The 21,185-nt window shown below is 36.8% G+C and overlaps 1 protein-coding gene across 8 annotated transcripts in view; it reads left to right on the forward strand.

The window, feature by feature from the left end:
- The window catches only part of LOC131436643 (uncharacterized), a 272,026-nt gene that overhangs the window by 206,800 nt on the left and 44,041 nt on the right, over positions 1-21,185 (forward strand). For 2 of the 8 annotated variants that reach the window (XM_058605479.1, XM_058605481.1), the window contains exon 1: positions 790-1,032. The exons of 4 other annotated variants lie outside the window; for them this stretch is intronic. The gene's annotated coding sequence lies outside the window, so the exon portion shown is untranslated. Of the gene's footprint in view, positions 1-789; positions 1,033-19,907; positions 20,350-21,185 lie in introns of those variants that run through there. 2 more of the 8 variants (XM_058605482.1, XM_058605480.1) reach the window with 2 other exon arrangements.

Raw genomic sequence — 21,185 nt, forward strand, 5'->3', positions numbered from 1 at the left:
AAGAAACAGGTAGGAAAAACATAGCTCTTTTGCGTTAGTGAAATCAACTTTACTTCAGCAAGCCAAGTAAAACTAAAAAACCACGTGGTTGCTTTCGTCACACCATTCAAACTAGTTGTCATTGAATCCAAGTATGTTTATTTTACATGTATGTCGTCATACAGAATTGTTTACAAAGTTTTGGTTACCAACTCAAGCAAGCCATGTGGTCTGCACCACCTGTTTATATCACATTGGTATCAATTTACTTGTAGTCAACTTTTATACATAAAAGCAAAGTCCTGGCATTACATTCCTTTTGTGGAATTTGGCCTTTCTGTTTCAAACAGACTTCGCAGCCGATTCTTAGTGTACGGAATCATTGCATGGCTAGTACTATGGATCCTACTGACACTAAGAATCTTTCCAGGTCGGGGCTCGAACATACAACAACTGGCTTGTAAGACCAGCGTCCTATGCATAGAACCGCCAACCCGGGACAACTTTTATACATGATTATGGTTAATTTATTGAACATTTCTTTTCGTGTAATAGTTAACTCACTAATCCGGAAACAAATCAAATTTTTAAACTCATCGGCTATATTGTATCCCATTTAAATCACTATACTTGAGCATCCCCAGAACTTCAACAGTCGTTGCATAGACTGCAAAACAAAAACACTGAACACGCAACCGAAGAACTGGCCAGAGATTGGCATACGTACACACATATGCCAACGCTCACTGTCATGCTCATTCGCTCACTCATTTTGTTCGCCACACTTTGCCCCCTGATCGACACCGGTTGACAGATTCAGCGAAGGCGCGGACCGCTCCGGATCGTTGGATTCAGCTGAGGACGCGAACATCGGATCGGAATCGCACAAGTTTCAAACATAGCTCCACATGTAGCTTATAGTTCATCGTCGCGTCACCGTCGTCGTCGTTGTTGTCGCGTGGTTGTTTGTTGTTATCGGTAACGTTTTTCCGTGCTTTCCAACCATCAACGTTTGAACTTGTCTTCCAGCGGACAGTGTGTGTATTATTTGCAGTAAGCAAACAAGTCGTTGACTTAAAGATTTTTCGTATGACTAAGCAGCACGCTGTATTGTTTGCTGCTTCTGGTGCTTCTGCTGCGTAATCTTGGATACAGGAAAAAAGAAAAAATGTGCATTACCGCTTGACAAGTCCCTTGGCTCTCAGGGAATTCGTTCAGTGCCGCGGACGTCGTCGTGTAGGACGCACTAAGCTACCAAAGCGGTCGTACGGGCAAGGATGAAAAAAGTTTAGCTACTGTTCTGAACGCTACCGGCAAGCACCAAGCTAGTGGTGTTTGTAAGTCTAGTGTAGTGGATAGTTTTAACCAACAGAATTACAAAATCGTTGCACTTCTAATAATAGAATGCTACCACTTTACTGATTTTAGTGCGATAAAACTTTTTCTTATTCGGTAGAAGAGCTGGTTTGGTTTATGTGTGTATTTGGTGGTTCCGGATTTCGATCTAGTTTACATCTAGTGATGACTGAATGTAGTAGATCGCTGAAAGATAACATACTACGTTGTAATCCCTTTGGATTATCGCTGGAGAAAGCACGTGTCGTTCGAATTATTATGAATGCGTTGTTTATACGAATAAAGGATCCGTCACCCGGTCGACAATAAATCTTCGATTACATGGACTGACTCGTAATAGCGGGCGAAATGAATCAAATATTTACTGTGAAATCTATATCAGTTGTTGGGTGCTCTGTGATTGCTTGATTGTTTGATTGGGTCAGATGAAATTTATGATTAAAATGTTTGTCATTTTATATACAAGGCTTGCAATGTTTAAAAGTAGCTCGTTAAAAAGTTCAAACAAAAAAGATTGTTGTGATCAACGAGCATCGAATCGTTCTAAATTGAAATCAAAATTGAATTGAAAAAGTGATAGACGAACTCACTTTAAAAAGTAGACGTTATTTGTACAGCCAATAATAATAGAACTGACTGTTCACAGTCAAAACAATTTTTTATTATATTTCAAGTTTTTTTCCATTGATTATGCCGGAAATCATTGTCATAACAAACGTACCACGATGAATTGATAGAGACCACACAACGAGGAAGAGATAGTATTACAATCGATTTAAACAACGACGATTTGTATTCTATATTCTTATGTGGAAAAATAAAATAGAATGCTGCTGCGAGCTAAATATTTTTATATCATTTATTTATACCCGGCTTTAAAGGCAAGCTAAATTCCGTTTGTTAGGAAACAATTTAAATACCATAGGATTTTTTCAAAAAAGTTACTTCAAAGCATTAGTATTGTATCCTATTCTTATAACAAATGTGATTGCTTGTTTACTTATATATAATTTAAATCAATAATGTCTTTTATTGATTATAGTATTTTCATACATAAAACGAAGGTTTAGTCACTATCTGCTTACTGCAAACTTAAACAGTTCAATTTGAACCGCTAAGCAGACGTAAAGTTATTGCTATTTGCAACACACTTGTAATAATCACCGAAGAGCTAAGTCTTTCGTGACGTTATTTTAAGTTGAATAGAGACTAAGGTCTTGTTGGCCGTATCTTACCAAATTTTGTGCTGCTTTTCTAGTAAAAGCTACTTAGGAAATGATATTTCTAATTCAATAACTTTTTAATTGGATATTTCAACACCGTGACAGTCACAATTGTCGGTCGGATTTATCATGCTACATCACTATTAAAAATAGGAATGCAAAAACAAGAAAAGATAGAAAGTGATTGTTTTACTTACTTTACAGATGGACGACGACTCATTCGATTGGCCTATAATAGTAATGGAGTCAGCGGTCTGACCACCAGTCAGAAATTGTGTTCATTCTACGTAAACGATATCGTATTAGTTATTAGGCCATTATGACGAAAATAACGCTACCCAAGTAGGAAACATTGTTCTAGTATTGTATTTCTTGATTCTTTTATTTTTCGAAAAACTTTGAGCCAGAACAACCTTTGAGTATTTGAGTATTGCCAAAAAATAGAATTTGTTGAGTATGATCGATGAATTCCAATCTGTTTCAAAGACAGCAAGAAGTTAGTAATGTTACCACAATATGAAACTATGGATTTTCATAAGAATACACCTGTCACGAACTTCTGCAGATTGTCGAAACATCCCAAAAAATTCATCCATTCTATTTTTTTTATTGTTTTTACATAGAAACTTTGGGAAATCGATAACCGAAAATAATTGTCTTCTTTTCTTCAAATAAACGATGTCCTGGAGATCAGAATGAAAAGATTCAGATATAATACCCCAAATTTTTGTAACGACTATTTGAACCCAACAGAGGGAGTTATCTAGCTTTCCACTCTTGTTCATTGATTAAACAACAAAGTTGGGCATTTATTGATTTACTATATTCAACCCGCGCATTATGACCAATACACTACTGAAGTTTCTAAAATATTTAAAGCTCAAAAGTAAAGACTGTCCCAGAAAGTATGGACGCACTTTGATTTCGCTGTAAATAATTCATAAGTGTTAGATATTATTCTCAACATTTGCTACTTAGCCATTGTAGACTAGCTGGCGCACCTTCTTGCGAACGTTCCTCATTACATTCCATACAGACTTCTTGGCGACAAGTTTTGACACTTTTTTCCAATCTTTTACGAACTGTTGAATGGTTTCGGCTGCCGAGACATGTTTTCTAAGATGTGCCTTTGTTAATGCCCAAAATTCCTCAATTGGTCGAAGTTGTGGGCAATTTGTTGGATTCATGTCTTTTGGGACGAGAGTGACATTTTTGGTAGTATACCATTCTATCGTTGATTTCGAGTAGTGTCAAGAAGCAAGATCTGGCCAGAAGACAACAGGATCCTTGTGGCTTCGAATCTTTGGTAGAAGTCGTTTTTGTAAACATTCCTTGATGTATATTTCGCTATTCATTGAAGCAGTGAAGTGGTGATGAAGGGTTTCGAAATCTTACCACAGCTACAAATTGCTTACCAGAGCATAGCTTTCTTACCAAATTTTTCGATTTCAATCGATGTCTCGGACTGGTTTAACACTTGCCCTTCTCGCACCGTATAATATTGTGGTCCCGGTAAGGATTTGTAATCGAGTTTCACGTAGGTTTCGTCGTCCATGATTATGCAGTTCAAATTTCCAGCAAGAATCGTATTGTACAGCTTTCGAACCCTCGGCCTGATCGATGCTTCTTGTTTCGTACTACGTTTTGGTTGTTTCTGCTTCTTATAGGTTCGAAGATTCAAACGTTCTTTAGCACGAAGAACATTTGACTTCGAAGTGCCCACTTTTTTCGCCACATCCCGAACTGAAACCTCCTTCTTTTGCTCGAACGCCTTCAGTACACGTTTATCCAACTGAGGGTTAGCAGGACCTTTTTTCGACCCGTTTTCGGTTTATCCTCAAAGGTGTTTTTCGACGTTGTTCTGCTGAAAGTCCACGCATTTCGAAACAAACTAATGAAAACGAATAAACAACTGCACAAGTGGTTGAAGAAGAGTGTAAACAACAGGACGCAGCCATAAAAATTGACAGAATATAAAAAGTGAACCACTGCGAAATGGCAGCGGTTTTTGGTTGCGTTTATACTTTCTGGGACAGTCTTTAAGTACAGTTTTTGCCGGTTTTCGTATGAAAGAGAGTCTTAGTTAGTGACGTACTGCTGAGCGAATCCGTGTCCCTTTGACGCAAATATGCGCAAATCTGAAAGGCCTACGTCTGGTGAATGAGCCGCATGTGATAGCATTTCCCATCCACACATCTCTATCCACTCCTGGACCGGTTTCAAAGTGTGAGAGGAGAATTGCTGCAAAGGAGTATCATTAGCCTTTAATTGGTGTCATATTCTGGTGGATTTAACTGATTTTTTTCCTCGATTCGATCATATGTTGTTCTTAATGTTAAAAGTTAACCATTTCACTCAGTTTTAGCAGCTCGTGATTACATCACGCTGATCCTACCAAACACAGAGTATTGTCTTCTGCCAGAATCGATTTGCTTTTGCAGTCTATGTTGATGCATCACCAGAACAAATCTATGATTTGTGCGCCTAGAATTCTTAAAATAGATCCAAATAGTCACAAATAGTTCAACGGTACATTTGCTCTCTTTTGCTCAATTCATGTGGTACCCATTTTCCTATCTTATGCACTTTCCCATGTCACTTATGCAGTCGGAAATTATAAGGTGTGATTTTTGCTGATATCTTTTTGGCAACACTGTTTTTGACAGATCATGCGTGAATCGTGCATTGTGTCGTTTTTATATAAAAATTGTGCTCAGCGATGAAACTCATTTGTGGTTGAATGGGTGAAGTGACATCAAGCCAAATTGCCGCCTCTTGAGTCCAGCCAGAAACATTGCAAGAGCTACTAATGCATCCCAAAGAAGTCACTGTTTGGTGTGGATTATGAGCCGGTGGCATTATTCATAAAATACCGGCCAAAATTGGACCTTTCGCACGGGCCATCTAAAGCGGATCCGCAGCCAACATTTGCATGAAATCATCTTCAAACATTAAATTATATTGATCGTTTCCAATAAAGATTTCATCAATTTTCTCAAATTTTTTGATTTTTTTTTAGAAAATCAAATCCAATACCTCTTAAACAATCACCCTTCACATTCAATGCATTGTTTTTTAGTTTGCGTATCATCTTCATACTTTCTCAGATTGTCCCAAATTTATGATAAGGTGCACATAATTTTATGTTCAACATGTTTTTGCTATAATCATAAAGCTGGATGTTTGTGGTGAGCTTAAACAGATTTTCACCGAAAATTTAAATAATGCTCCGACGATCTTTGATCCACTTGGTCGTATAAGATAATAAACTTTTCATCCAAACATGTAAACTTGAGATGGGTTCTTCTTCTTCTAAGATGGGTTCTTCTAAAGTGAACTAAAGTTCTTATTAAAAGAAAGATAATTCCTTATTCTTTTAAATTGAAATGTCAGAAATCAATCTATCGATTATCTGCATATTTTGGAACGGTCGCACTTTTAGGATTATGGTACAAGTTGCATGCATTCGCGATGTTTTAAAAAGTACACAAAAGCGAAAATACATGCCAAAATGCATTCACTTTTATTGAGTTTGTGTACTACAAAATAAAATTTATAGCTCTAAGTTTTTTTTCCGAGGGAACATACAAAATTTCAGAAGTACGAGAGAACGGATTCATCAGAGCTAGTTCTTTTGGTAGAACTACCAAACACTAAGCAATCCTTTAAAACGAACAGTTTTGACCATCTCTAATCTCTATAAATTCGATAATTTTTTATTAGGTTCACTGTATTTCTATCGCAAAAATGTTGTAACGAAAATAATTTTCTTTTTCTTCATGAGGGGTCAAAAACAATTTTCTTTTTCTTCATGAGGGGTCAAAAACATTCGTCTTGAATTTGACAGGAATTTTATGTTGAGAAAGTAGGCAAAATCTTTTTGCAATTTTCTTTTCTTTCAGCAAATTTTGTTTTGACATCTACAATAAATGAAGAAAACGTGGACGTAGATTTTTTAACCTTTTTCTGAAGCAAAATAGGAAACACAAACATCTCGCATTTCTTATCCACACTGTTGTGAACCATTGAAAAGCTCAACTGAGCCGTATTATCCGGAGCTGCATCGGTCCTAAATCGAAAATGTTTCGATGACGTAGATTAACGAACATTAAAACAGTTATTTTTGTAAATGCCCAAAATTGAATGAAAAATTAAACATAAATACTTGCAAAAAAATATCACTTCGAACTTTAAACTTCACTAGTTCGTATAAAAGTTCTGCTTGATATGTGAGAAATTAGAAGCCAAAAAACGACATGATGAAACACTTTACAGTTCATATAAGTACACTGTATACTGTCGTTGAAGTTCTCATTATATCCTGTTTTTTTTTGTTAAGAATCTTTTAACTGGGATCATTCGGGTCTTTATATCCTGCTTATCAAATGACTTCACAACGAAAAATAAGTACAGCTACGAAAAATAAGTACACACTGATATTTCTCCATGATTGGGGGTTTAGAGATATTTGAAATTTATTTTGAGCTTCAGCTCGCTTAGCAACTCTATAGGCAAATCATCCATCATCATGGACTGCTAACACCATCAAACGGTTCAAGATAAATCGTTGAGCAGACGTAAAGTTAATGCTACTAACAAATCGTATTATTTTTAATAAAAGTGCCGAAAAAATCAAAATGTAGTGACGGCTTTCTGGCCGTCAACTTATAGCAGTTATTTAGGGGTTTTGGTACCGGATGGATTGTTTACAAAGATTTATTCTGTGTTTTCGTTTGTATTTTGAAACCACCAACAACTTAATTAGTTATTATGGATTTAATTACATGTTTACATTTACTTTGCATCACGAGTTTTTAAACCTACTTCATTCTGTTTCAATGAGTGTAGCAAAGTATATGCAGTTTTGCTAGTATTTTATAGTAATATTTTTTCTTATCTTGAGCTGTTAAAACAATTTAAATATTACGTCTATTTAGTTAACCGTTCAATATGTTGGCAAGAATAAAATACTCAACAGTGGCTAATTAGAACAGCACCTCTGACACAACAAAACTAAATGATTGGCCAAAATTGAAGAAACCGTTTAATTCAACGATTCAACGCAAATAAAACAACAGAATCGGTTCCAATATGGCACAAAATTGTAGATAAAAGAGAAAGTTGTAGATAAAAGAGAGAGATGACCTCGCCTTTCCGACATGTTTATTTGTTTCTTTATTTTTTCTTTCATTTTCACCAAGCGGATCCAATCGGATCAGTGCGGATTGTGGTAATAAATCGACAGTATTGTTTCGTTGTTGTCCCGATGGAGTTTTGGCAAGCATGTGTCCACTCCGATTTTTTGTGGTTTCCATGTGCTTCGTTCGCTAAATATGTACGATAAAAGCACTATGACCATGACAGCTGTGGGCGGGCTCGGTACCACCAATCATCGTGAAATGTGAACGATCCCTACCTTAAACTTTGCCAAGAAGTCGTGAGAGGACCCGATGCAGCTCCGGCATCGCGAGAGTGAAGTAACAAATTGCGAAAAACATAAGTGGCGTCGTCAATTAATTTTGATTTATGTCGTATTCATATTGTACCGCCAATTTATCTGACATGTTGTCTAAAATCGCAAGACTTGTGAATCTTACTTCTGACCATACTCCTGTTGCTACCAGTGCCGTGTAATTGATGCGGCGATGAAAGGAGAACGTCAGTGGTTTCGACAATTGGAATATCTTTCCCGATACCTCAAGGTTTACTAGGTGACTCATCATTAGCTAAGTTATTCCATTTAAAATGTTAACCCAATTGAGTCGCTCGAGTTCAACTCATTATTCCAGAACAGTCCCAGCCATCCTTCCGGCCTAGACGAACGGTTTTAATTACCGGCGGGCCGTGAAGTCTATTAAAAAATTATTTATTATCGTACAAACTCCTTAAATTTCGAGGTGCATTGTGTTCCATTGTTTGAGACGTGTAGGTGCGTCTGTGATTCACTAATTTCGCTCCAAGTTCATTGTGTACAATTCCTGCTGTACTAATTCCGAAGTCACTTTTTTCGATTTGCTTTATTTCATGGCTAAGCCATGAAACCGAACCCCCGCAAGGACACGGTTCGGCCCGTATCGGCGACTTAGTGCTCCTTCTTTCGCTACTCAGTGTTCAAATTTGGCTGTTTGGTCCGATTCCGTACACGCCAATATGAAAGTATATGGCGGGAGTATCACTCTTATTCTCGCTTATAGTGCATGGTAGGTCAAGTGCGGAATATTTTATACTTTGTTTACATCGCCATTGACGGAATGTTCGTATTGCCGTATTGGCAAAGTCAATCGCGACCAGTTTGTATATGTTTGCTTCACGCAGACGGGTTGATGCAGAGATAAGGGGTCAAACACCAAATGCCAGACATTTACTGCTGTTATCAGCAATAAATTGTAATGTTCTGTTGAACCTTCAGTTATTTTTCTTGTTCGTTTATTTTCAATCTACAACCGGTTTCGGAAAACGAATCCACGTTTACTGTTTAATTAGTCAGATTAAATAGCGAATGTCGAAGAACTTTTTTAACGATCAAGCGTGTAGTAATCACCCACGCCTTATAAAAGCGCTTGCTGTGAGATAATATGATCTCTTGACCGATCCACTGATTTTTAAGCTATAGACAGATATTGAACCGTGGTGCGTAGGTGAAACTTACCCGTGGTATAAAATTTTCCGTGCGAGATGTTACTTAATTACCGACAGAACATATGCTCGATTTTGCAATGAGCTACTTTTTGCGATTCACATCGGTGATATTAGAGTTGGTTGCGTTGGTTTAGTAAGTAAATAATAAATAAATAAATAAAACCGAAGTCTCCCGATTGCGGCCTACTCAGAACTGGAGCAATTATGTGGAGGAACTCTACAACAATGTTGGCGTAGAAACAGTTCCATAATGCACTTACGCGAGCACGCATTTTAACAGAAACATGTCTCGCCAAGCCGGTTCGTTTATAAAATATGGTACACAGTTTGGAAAGCAATCGTTTTCTTCCTCGGAGTACTTAGAAGTAAAATTTAGAACTTACACTCATCGAATTTGAAAATCCGGCCTGTACGAAGTTGGAAGTATTAGATTAATTGATATGATATCACTATCTCGAAAATATTTTAACAAATATTTGAACTGGATCAAAACTATCTTGTTTACTGTGTTTAGTTTTTGTGTGGCGTCTCTATCGATTTGTAGGTATAGGCATCGCTTAGTACTCGATTACCCAAGGCAGTCATTTCGACTGCTGTCCGATTACAATTAGAAAAAGCAATATGTACACAATGACACGAATGCTTAAATTTTTGTGTATTTTTGTAGAACCTAACTTATTATATGACACCCTCTTTTGGTACAACAACGACTCCATTCGCTTTATACCATTCCAGAACATCTTTGGCGTAGTGACAAGATGCAAAAGCATACCAGAATAGCGTGGGAGCGTCATGGCTGCGTAGGAATGGTAACAATGGCTTCTTTAGGCATTCTTCGCGGAAAATTTTCTAGTTTACTGTTCCGGTAGTGATGAAGCTATGGCTTTCTCAACCACAGTAACATATTGCCTGCCAAACCAAATATTTTTGGGAAACTTGGCCTTTTTCTTCATCCTGAAATGCTTCTCTACGCCACTCCGTTGTATGGCACTATGAAAGAAAATTCCGGGAAGTCACTTGAAACCTTCAAGTTTTATTGTTCTTTATCACGTTGGCTTCAGCCGTCATATTCTGACTGTGATCCGTTTTTGTCCCACCCCTTCCGGGCTGTTGTCAAACGTGTATCGAAAGAATTAAGAACGTTATGGGCAGTTATTTCCCGGGTTGGCGGTTCAATGCAAACCAGTTGTCGTATGTTCGAGCCCCCACCTGGAAGGATTCGTAGTGTCAGTAGAATCGTAGCACCAGCCATGCAATGGTTCTGTACACTCTGAATCGGCTGCGAAGTGTGTTGAAACAGAAGGTCAAGTTTCACTACAGGAATGTAATACCAAGGTTTCAGCGAAGATTATTTGAATTTAAGCTTGAAGAAAAGGGTGTTGCCGTATCTAAGAATTCGATATGAGTTCCATTTCGAGATTTTTTGTTCACCACTACTGGTGCTTCCAGAATCCGGTGCAGTCAAAGTTAGTTCATTTAGCCATCAACATATAATACTTAATGAGTTTACCGACTAGTTTGAGTGAATTAGCACCTCTTTATGTTATTATTAAATAAATCTAATAAAACACATTTTCGACAGTGATTTTTTTTCACATATTACCCTGTAATATCGGAATCGAATGTCAGATCAATATAAAATTCAGGCATTTTAATGGGACCTATATTTGAATCTAAGTTCATCAGAATCGGTTCAGTCATCTTCGAAAAAAGTAATTAAACATATTTTTTTCTAATTTTGCACATAACACTTTGTGATTTCGGAACTGGAAGTCAGATGGGGATAAAATTTAGGATTTTCTGATAGTAGTACCTTTCTTTTGAATCGAAATTCATGAAAATCGTTTCAGTCGTCTTCGAGAAGAATGAGTGCATATTTGTTTAACTTACACATATTAAGGGCGATTTTTGAAGAGGTATAGGGTTTGATGACACACAAAAAATTGAGAAAATTGATGAAATCTTTATTGAAATCTATAGAACGATCGATATGTTATTCGCGGCTCCGCTTTAGATGACCCTTGCGCACCCCCTCCATTTCGGCACACTATCTCCAACACATCGGCCGGTATTTCACGAAAAATGCCATCGGTCCATAATCCACACCAAACAGTTACTTTTTTGGGATGCATCGGTAGTTCCTGCAATGTTTTGCTGGCTGGTCTTCACTCCAGATGCGGCAATTTTGCTTGTTGCCGTATCCATTCAACAAGAAATAAGCTTCGTCACTTCGTTCATGATTAAATTATAGAGCAAACTGAACAAGTTTTACAATATCAACAAAAAAACACACACACAGATATTTTGCGATCTCGACGAACTGAGTCGAATTGTATATAACACTTGATCCTCCGAACCTTCGTTCAAAAATTCGATTTTACAATGATTACATAGCATTTCTTTATGAGAATGGCAAAAATACCTAAATTTTGTATTTGTATTATTCCATGCGATGTGGTCGCATAAAGTTCAAATTTGTAATGGACCATCACAGATTTGAACCAGAATTTGGGTAGTTATTCATCTGATTGATTGACATAAATATGAATTTGGAGGATAGTGCTGTCAATTACGTTTAATAAATCTATGGAAATAGGAAAATTGAAGCACATTTTATATTCACTGTATTTTAGGCTATATAACCGAATTTAACTCTATGCTTCCTAAAGAATCTTTATGTGGCCTTTAGCAAATTTAAACCATAAAACCATATTTGTTATCTAATGTCCTAATACTCTACACAGTTCGAAATTTTGTCAGGTGCACATAAATGGAGTTGCGCATTTCAAGCAAATTTTAGTTCAAGAACATGAAAAATTGTATGATTTGAAAATAACATGGTTTGAATATCAAGGAAATAAAAAACAAAAAAATCGCAAAATACAATAATTCCTAACATATCTTGGTAATCGGCTGGGCCACAGTAGACGCATATCTGCTTGACATCTAAATTTATACAACGATACTTGTTAGCCGATGGCAAATTACAGTTAGAGCCTATAAAGTTCATTACGAAAGGAATCTTCCGTCATTTGACAAGCTAGGTGGTATCATTTGTAGAATTGAATCACCTGTAAAATTATTTTTTTCTTCTTGAGAAGTTATCCGAATGCGGTTTCCACGTCTTTTATTTTGAGTTAGAAGTTTAAAAAAACATAACCCCAAAATCTTTCTCCATGCCTAAGACTTAGAAATAATTCCTAACATATCTTGTAGCAAAAAGAATTTCGCAGAAAAAATGCTCCACTTAAGGGCTGAGGACAGTACCGTAAAGTGGTAGGTTTTTTGCTATTTTCCCGTTTCAAATTAAATTTTCTTGGAAACGGTACAGAATATAGAAAACCCACCTGACAATGTCTTCGAAATTTAATTGAGAATATTCTGTGAAATTTTCAGATTGATTCATTGAGTTTAGCGGTCGTGTTATATTTTTTCTGACTGAAGAACTGCTGAAAATTGAAACGCTCGGAAATGCATACCTTTACTTGTTCATCGAATATCTCGGCTTTGAAGGCTTGTATCATAAATCTACCGTGACAAAGTCTAGATAATTTAGTTTAGATGCGATTAGTACATAAAAACATATATGTTATCGCGATAAAAATAAATAAAGTAATTTTTCTGTGAAACAAAGTCAGTTTCAATGCATCCGCAATTTTTTTTCGCTTTGGTTTCCTGATAGCATTCTGAAAAAGGAGAGAGAAGTAAAATTGGTTCGATAAGGCTACCAAACACACAGACATTCAATCTTACGATACGCAAAGGGAATTGAGCGAGCCACGCGGTCGATTTAAAACTCAACACGTGGCCCTCTGTCCTCAGACCTTAATGAATTTGCTAGGGTGGTTTATGATTCTCAGAATAAACATTCCAAAGAAATAAGCAAACTTCATAAATTTTTAAGTCCGTAAATTGATCCTAGGTGTATTACTCGGACAAATTTTCACACGAACGAACGGACCACACATATATTCCATAATATATTCTTTGGAGTACTACTCATAAAGTCGACAAGCAAATATTTCCAAATTTACGAACATTCATTCTATGCATAATTATTGAATATACAATATTTTACTAAATCTAAACATCACAAGAAGATATTACTGAACATTTCTGTTGACCACCGAATTGTTCGATACCAACAACACCCACGTCCGAATGTAGCTTGGCTTGAGAATAGGAAGAAATCTTAAATTAAATACCCAGCGCTTGATTAAATTAAATTAATTGAATTCAGCAATTAACTATTGTGCTAGTTAATTATTTTCACGATTTCAAGATATGTATAGGATCATAAGTTGTGTTGGGCTGGGAAGTCGGCTACCGAGAATATTGCAAGAATTATTTTGAACTAATTTGTGATGTGAGAACTAGCCATTTTTATTATTATTATTATTGAAGTAATTAAAAACAGACCAAGCATATTTAAATTTTATGTTATTACCGTTTGGTGCTAAACCATTCAACATCTAATCACTTAACGATTTATGATTTTATTTGGTTTGACTTAAAGTCGCCATAACTAAGTTCAGTTTTGCAATGACTGAATGGAAACATACCTTGAGCTTGAGCTTGAGCGACCACCCCTGGTTGCTACTCCGTTACTGATCGGGATTAGCTGAAATTGTACAGGGAATTTCTAGATGATCCAACCTGGGACTGGTAAATCATCCTTCAATGTACATGTTCTGGTAATCCCAGAATTCATTGATCAGTACCGGCGCCGACCAGGCCCGAACGTAGATCGTCTAAGGAATAGGAAGGGATGTTAGTCCAACACTTGCTTTACTAGAGGCCGTATATACTACTGCGCACTCCACAAGTGTCACGGGAGAAGGATATTTGTTAGTAAAAATTTCAGTATTGGTATTATTCGCGCGCGACTCAGTATGTTCGGATTTCAAGATGCTCGTATGCACCACTAAACTCACTAACTTCCCGAGTGAACGTTTCAACAATATCCTATATTGAAGTCCCGGGAAGTCTTGATTCACAGATCTTATTCGAGGAAACTAAAGAAAATTTGCAATTCTATCGCGTAAAGAATAAAAACTTGCCTATTTTTTTTAAATGAAATTACGCGATACAAAATAAACGAGTGAATTGGATTTAGACAAAATAGTTGATTGATTGCATTGACATATTCTAAACAGTTGTTATAAAATCATTTTAAATCTCCAAATAAAGGTAAAAAGATTTCACGTGCGTCTTGATTCTTTATTATTTCCGCTTTATTATTTTAATTATCTATTAAAATTATTAATTGGTTATATTGGTTGATCTGTGCAGCCGGCTACCGAGAAAAACATTAATTTATTGTTTGAAATATTAATATCAAGTGTTTTCACTATGTATTCAATATACCGATATATGTTATCTCTGTTATTAACTTTGTAATATCAACGGATCTGCGCAATAGTTGATTTTTATCATTCAACTTATAATCCTGAAAGACAATCAATACCATGGAAGAAGAAAACATTCCAAATAAAACTTTTCTCCAAAGCTAGACGAAAATTGATAGGTTGAATGAAGAGATAATTTAGTAAAATAGAGTAATCAGAAGTGAAACATTGAAAATATCTGATAAATGAAAGGAAAAAGAAAATCCTGCAGTTGTCGCCTTTTACGACATGGAAGCAGGAACCCAGTGGATCTATTCTAGGTTCATTTTTTTCCGCCGGATTCCACACGGCATCTAGGCTGGTACTGTCCGGAGAGAGCTAATCGGTACTATCAATCTCCTAGTGGACCCCAGCCCCTCGCAATGACTGAATGGAAACATAGATTCAAAAAGTCAAATGAATGAAAAACTCACAGAAAAGATGATTTTTTTGGAAAATGATACGCTCAGAGGCAGGACTCGAACCTGCATTCTTATGCTTTCCATGCATACGCGTTTTACCATTTCCACCAAGTAGACACAATACTACAACAGCATCGAGTTGGTACAGCGTATATCGAACATGCTCTAATCCTAGCCGCCTCACGACCGACACCTTTTATCCAATCATCTTTTCTGTTCATCACGCACACACCAGTCTTTTCATTTTCTCTTCACCTTCCACTTAAGGAGGGTGTAGGGTAGAGACTAAATGATGAAAAATATCATCTGTTTTGCCAAGTATTTTTATAATTATCGTTCAACAAAATAAATTCAAATGTTTTGCATGATAGAAAGCACCATTTTGTAATTCAACGCAGCATAGTTAGAGTACAAGTTTTTACAGACCCCAACTTTCCGTTTGACTTTTTTTTAATTTTAGGAAATTTTGGTGGTTGTTCAAAGTAAGAACTACGATTTTTCACGAGAAAATCCGCAATTTTGTAGTTATAAAACTTCCCTAAGGTCACAAACAACGAAAAGGAAAACGTTGGGGTCTGTTTTTTTTATATGTAAAAAGTGTGTGCAAAATTTGAAAAAAATTGATGCAGTAGTTTTTGAATGACGATGGACACGGACTTTCAAAACCTGCTTTCGAGAAAAACGCCTTTAAAGTTTTTTGTCCATAAAATCGAAGGAAACCATTTATTAATCAAGAGGGTCTAACATTTTAAACAAGTCATATTTTTTCTTTTGTATTTTGTTAAAATGAAACATTTCGAGAATGTTTTGACAAGTTTTTAAGTCAATCGAAGCAGAAATCTTAGATCTGTGCGCCGAGGTTTTACTTCTTCTTAGTATGAGATAAGCAAAGATAAAGGCCCATAACTTGCTGAGTTTTGTTCTGATAGGCTTGAAAATTTCACAGAATATTCTTGGAATGTTTTACTATAAGAAAATAACAAGAAAAAAATTTATGATTTCTCAAAAGTGTTAGACCCTACCCGCCCCTTAAGCAATGGGTAGGACAGTATATTTACAATCACTTGTCTCAATCATTTCATACAATTTTTTTGGCCTTACTCTTCACTACGGGACCGAGTTTCAATTAAAAACTAGCCGCGCTCGATTTTTTTTCATAATTTTAAACGCTTATAACGCAGTCATTTGTTGATGGATTTGTATAATTCAACCGCGAATCGAGTCTGATACATTTAACTTCTACTTGTATTGCAACGTCGTTTTAGTATTTCAATAGTACACCGTTGAAAAATCGGTTTGGATATATGTTTCCATTTTCATTTTCTATGAGCCAAGCCGTGGAAAATGTCAATCTACAGAAATCACACTACAACTAATAGGCATCGTTGATCAGTATAGAACTGACTTGTACTCGTTGCGGTTCGATAAAACTTTAGAACAGGTTGCTTGTGCGTTTTTAATGTCATCGCGATCGGTCGTGTCGCGAACACAACCCTGTAATTTTCAGTCTTCGACTAACCACTCTATAGAACGAATTTTTTAATTAATTCGCGGTCCCAATTAGACTACTGTAAGCAAATTTATTCGTGCTTACTAAATGTGACACACCGCCTTGACAATTACAGCGAGAAAAGACAAAGTTTAAAAACCCATGATTGCCAATTGAATATGTTCACGATGTTTACGAAGCTTGGATTGTCTGGATTCAGCATCCATCTCATGTAAAAACAAAGCCTTGGTATTGCAGTGCTTTTGTGGAATTTCTAACCTGTTTCAATAGACGTCGGAGACAATTCTTAGCGTACAGATCCATTGCATGGCCGGTGCTACGATCTTACTAACACTAAGAATCCTTCCAGATCGAAACTCAAACATACTACAACTGGCTTGTAAGACCAGTACCATCTCATGTAAAATTGCCAAAGTTACGATACAGAGAAACTATAAACTGAACCTCCTTGATTCATTTGCACCTCCGCCGGAGATCATTTAAATTGTGGAAAAGCCCATATTGCACAAGAATGAAGTTCGGTTTCCATTTTGCGTTTGGTGTGCAAATAATCATTTGACACAAACCAAGTTACTGCTCCGCCGTTCAGCCACCAACTGACGCAACATTGAAAAGGAGGGAAAACACTTCGTCAGTGCAGTGCGTCCAGAATTATTGACAGCTAATAGTGCGAGGGGAAAGATGCTAATATTATTTAGTCATGTATACACTCCACATTCTCTCTCCACTCAAAAAAAAACGAAAATCTTTGAAAACCATCCATCAATGATTCCCCATCAGTCACATGTTAAATGATTTATTGGAGGTATACAAATTATTAGAGTCTGGCTATTGTTGATAGTTTTATAACATTACTAGCTGATTTACCCGGTGTTGCTCGGAAATGTTTCATGAAGGTAAGGCCGAAAAAAATTTCTAGAAATTGTCCTCCCCATTGATGATACTCTGATTGCAATGAGATACAACTTAGACGACCACCCGATTGAACAACACTCCGTACATGTTCAGATTGCGAATGATCAGTGTCCCATCTCAGATCTCACAATAATCATAATTTTCATGGTATTCTCGACTAATTGGGTCAGTTTTATATTTGAAGCAAAATTAATTTTATCAATGATTTTTGTTCATTTGACTATAAACAAGAGAATGTAAAAGCTATTCAAAGACCAAGAAAACTAGTCTCTGACCACAGCTCGTTTCAGTCGATTTCATTGACTTCCGGAAAATTCTTGGATAAAATGATTCTGCTTTGTCAATATAAATTAATAAAAACAAATTGTTTTCAGATATTTGGCTTCTCTGTCTGCTCTCAATAGAAATTCAAATGTTATTTCTCACAAGGAGAAAATGACAAGCATTCTTGAACATTTTGATTCATTTACCTGAAATAATGTCCTGAACCAAGCTACACAAACACGGCTTTACATCTGTTTTAAGTAACCTACGCAACTTGGTGCCTGAACTGCAGATGTATACAAGAATGGGTAGATCTTAATCGTGGTGTTCTCTTGTCCCCAGTAGTATGAAACAACCACAAATAACTCAAAACTACGGTTTTTTGTAATTTTGGTTTCAACGAGTGTTTAGTAGAACAACTCATGACACTTGTTTGTCTTCCTCGTGCTCGAACAACGGTTTTTATGTTGTGAGCGACATTGAATTTTCGTTACCATCAAGCCGATTGTTCTGATCACTTGTCATTGCTTGATAGACTCAACGCACACAAACAGGTGTAGCGGTCGTCCGAACTCGCTACCCTTCAATACCAATGTGGTCTTTTTACCACCATCGCTTTTCACGAATGAGGTTGTCACAACACTCCTTGTCATTATGTGGGTTCCCGAACTCACACAATCATTCAATAGCGGTCGTCCCAACTCGCTACTTTTCATTATCAATGTGGTTTTCTTTACCACCATTGAATTTCTTCAAGGATGTTGTCCCAACACTCCTTGTCATTGTGTGGTTTTCCGAACTCACACAATCATTCAATAGTGGTCGTCCCAACTCGCTACTTTTCATTATCAATGTGGTTTTCTATACCACCATTGATTTTCACTTAGGAGGTCGTCCCGACTCTCCTTGCCATTGCGTGTTTATACTTACATGTACAACTTACAACATAATCTAATCTACATGTTTGTGGAAAACAAACCCTTGAACATTTGGCCACTGAACTGTTGATTATGCGCATTATGCGTGTATAATCTCGTGTCAAGTGATTCATTAAAATTAATGTTCACTGAGAACTAGATTACTATCTCCTGGCAGGATCGCCAATGTGGAAAAGCCCATATTGCACAAGAATGAAGTTCGGTTTCCATTTTGCGTTTGGTGTGCAAATAATCATTTGACACAAACCAAGTTACTGCTCCGCCGTTCAGCCACCAACTGACGCAACATTGAAAAGGAGGGAAAACACTTCGTCAGTGCAGTGCGTCCAGAATTATTGACAGCTAATAGTGCGAGGGGAAAGATGCTAATATTATTTAGTCATGTATACACTCCACATAAATGATGGTGCTTTGTAGGTCTAATATATTTCATTCTGATTTTACAAACATACTAACATGAGAATACATGAAAACTCTTGCTAGACATTCATGCAGTGACTCACGTCAAGTTGGCATGGCCTCCTAGTAGGCAAGTTATTAAACACGACTGTACAAATTTGGACGAACTATCGAGCAGAATAACTTCCTTCTTCCAGATCTATTGTTATTCAAAGTTCCGACATCATCCAACACCATAATTCTTCATTGAGAGATAATTTTAAACGAGTATCGAATGGATAAAATCTGCTAGTAGACATAAAGAATTTTTTATTTTAATGATTGTTTGTCTACAGAAGAAGACATCCTTAACTTTTGTTCAGATATTAAGAAAGGTATTTTAAGTTTTATTCTTCATTTATATCAAATAATCACTTAAAATGTTTACTGAACAAAGGCGTGACAAAAGATCGAAATAATCTACTTTAGTTCGAACTTTTATTTTTTATTAATACGTTTTTCTTATCCAGTTTTAGTTTTCGATTCAATTATGCTTTCATAAGAAAGATAAACACCAACTTCACAGGCATTGAATTGAAAACAACGCCTTCGCAATCCAATCCCCTCTCGTCGACATACCGTCTTATCTATCAGTTCACTGAATCGATAGTTTTTACCTACACACTCGCGTACGAGTGCCTGCACTCGCGGATTGCGTAGGTGTCATCCATGATCGTAGCTGACACGCTCCAAACTTGTCGGTTCTCGGTTTTTTCTCTACCACCACGGATCTAGAAGATTGTTCAATCTAAAGCCGCTTGTTTGGCTGTTTGCTCATGGTTGTTTTCCTACCGCCAATCGATGGTCCTGATGCCATTTGCCACTCACTGGTAATAGTATTCTTCGATTTAGCCGATCGCGGTTCACAGCATTGCAAGTTTTGTCTCACGCTCGCGTGCCTCGCAGAACCGACCTGACGCGAAGTCGTAGCCATCGAACAGTTTTAATTTATCTTCGTCACCAGAATCGAGTGGACGGTCGTCGTCGGTTGGACCGCACCAGGGCGCGCATTTTCACTGCTACTCAAAATCGATAGCCGTTCGCCTCTGCTGCTGAGTGGTGCCGGTGGTCTTAGAACATCGGCAAACCCGTTCTCGTGCGTAGTCGCTCAAAGTCAGTTTGTTACGGTGCGTTAGCTTGCGTCTCGGGACAGTTAAAAATCGATGATGCCATAAATCAAAAGGTTTCGCTAATCCCGCAAACCTTTCCTGGAGTGTAAATTCGACGTTTAGTGCTTTGAATATTGCGAACCAATCTAACGACCGGTTTGCTTTCGAGGTGACCAAAGCCAACCCTGTCGGATTCAAGAGGAAATTGAACCGGTGGTGTTGAAGGTTTTGAGAAGTGTATCCGCTATGCCAAGTGCCACAGTGGTGAAGTGAAAATTAATCATAAAATAAAAGCAAATTGATAATTCATTATCTTTGCGGTGCATCGAAAAGTCAGTTTTCGTAGAAAACGTGTCCGGTGGCGTCAATGAGTCGTAAAGAAGGAATTTCATGGAATGTTTCAAAGCAGATAAGAAACTCGGTGGCACGAGTTGTTGTAATTCCGAGGATTTTTTGATAATGTGAATCTGATACATGATGCGGAAATGTTTTATCACCGAATAATTAGCATGATTTTAAGTGTTGCGAAAGTTTGAGCATTCTACTTCAAAACTGATTAAATATCAAAATTAAAACAAAAATCAAATAGTGATTATTCAATTTGGACGACACAAATTTTCGAGTTTGCTGTTGCTCGGAGTAGTACTGCATTCAATGTACTACACAGTAAAAAATCTATTTCAATTTTCAAGAAATTATACATTTAACATTAATAAGTTTGTTTCCAATCAGTTCGCCATGCAGATTAATCTCAAAAATAATTCAAATCTGTCTAACAACTCTATTTTACGTCATGACTGATTGAGTTTTCCTTGTTTTTAACGGTAGCGATGAATTTTAATGTACCATTAAGTGTCAACCTGATATGTGCTTTCATGACTCAGTCGATTATTTAAAAGATATTTTATTCAGGCCTATTTGCGTACAAGCTTCACGTGGCCGATTTAGCTGAGTTTTTAGATAATTTTTTTTTTGTATTGGATCTCGTTGTCACCCTTTTTCTAT

Source organism: Malaya genurostris, chromosome 3 (assembly GCF_030247185.1).
Source record: "Malaya genurostris strain Urasoe2022 chromosome 3, Malgen_1.1, whole genome shotgun sequence".
Lineage (NCBI taxonomy): Eukaryota > Metazoa > Arthropoda > Insecta > Diptera > Culicidae > Malaya > Malaya genurostris.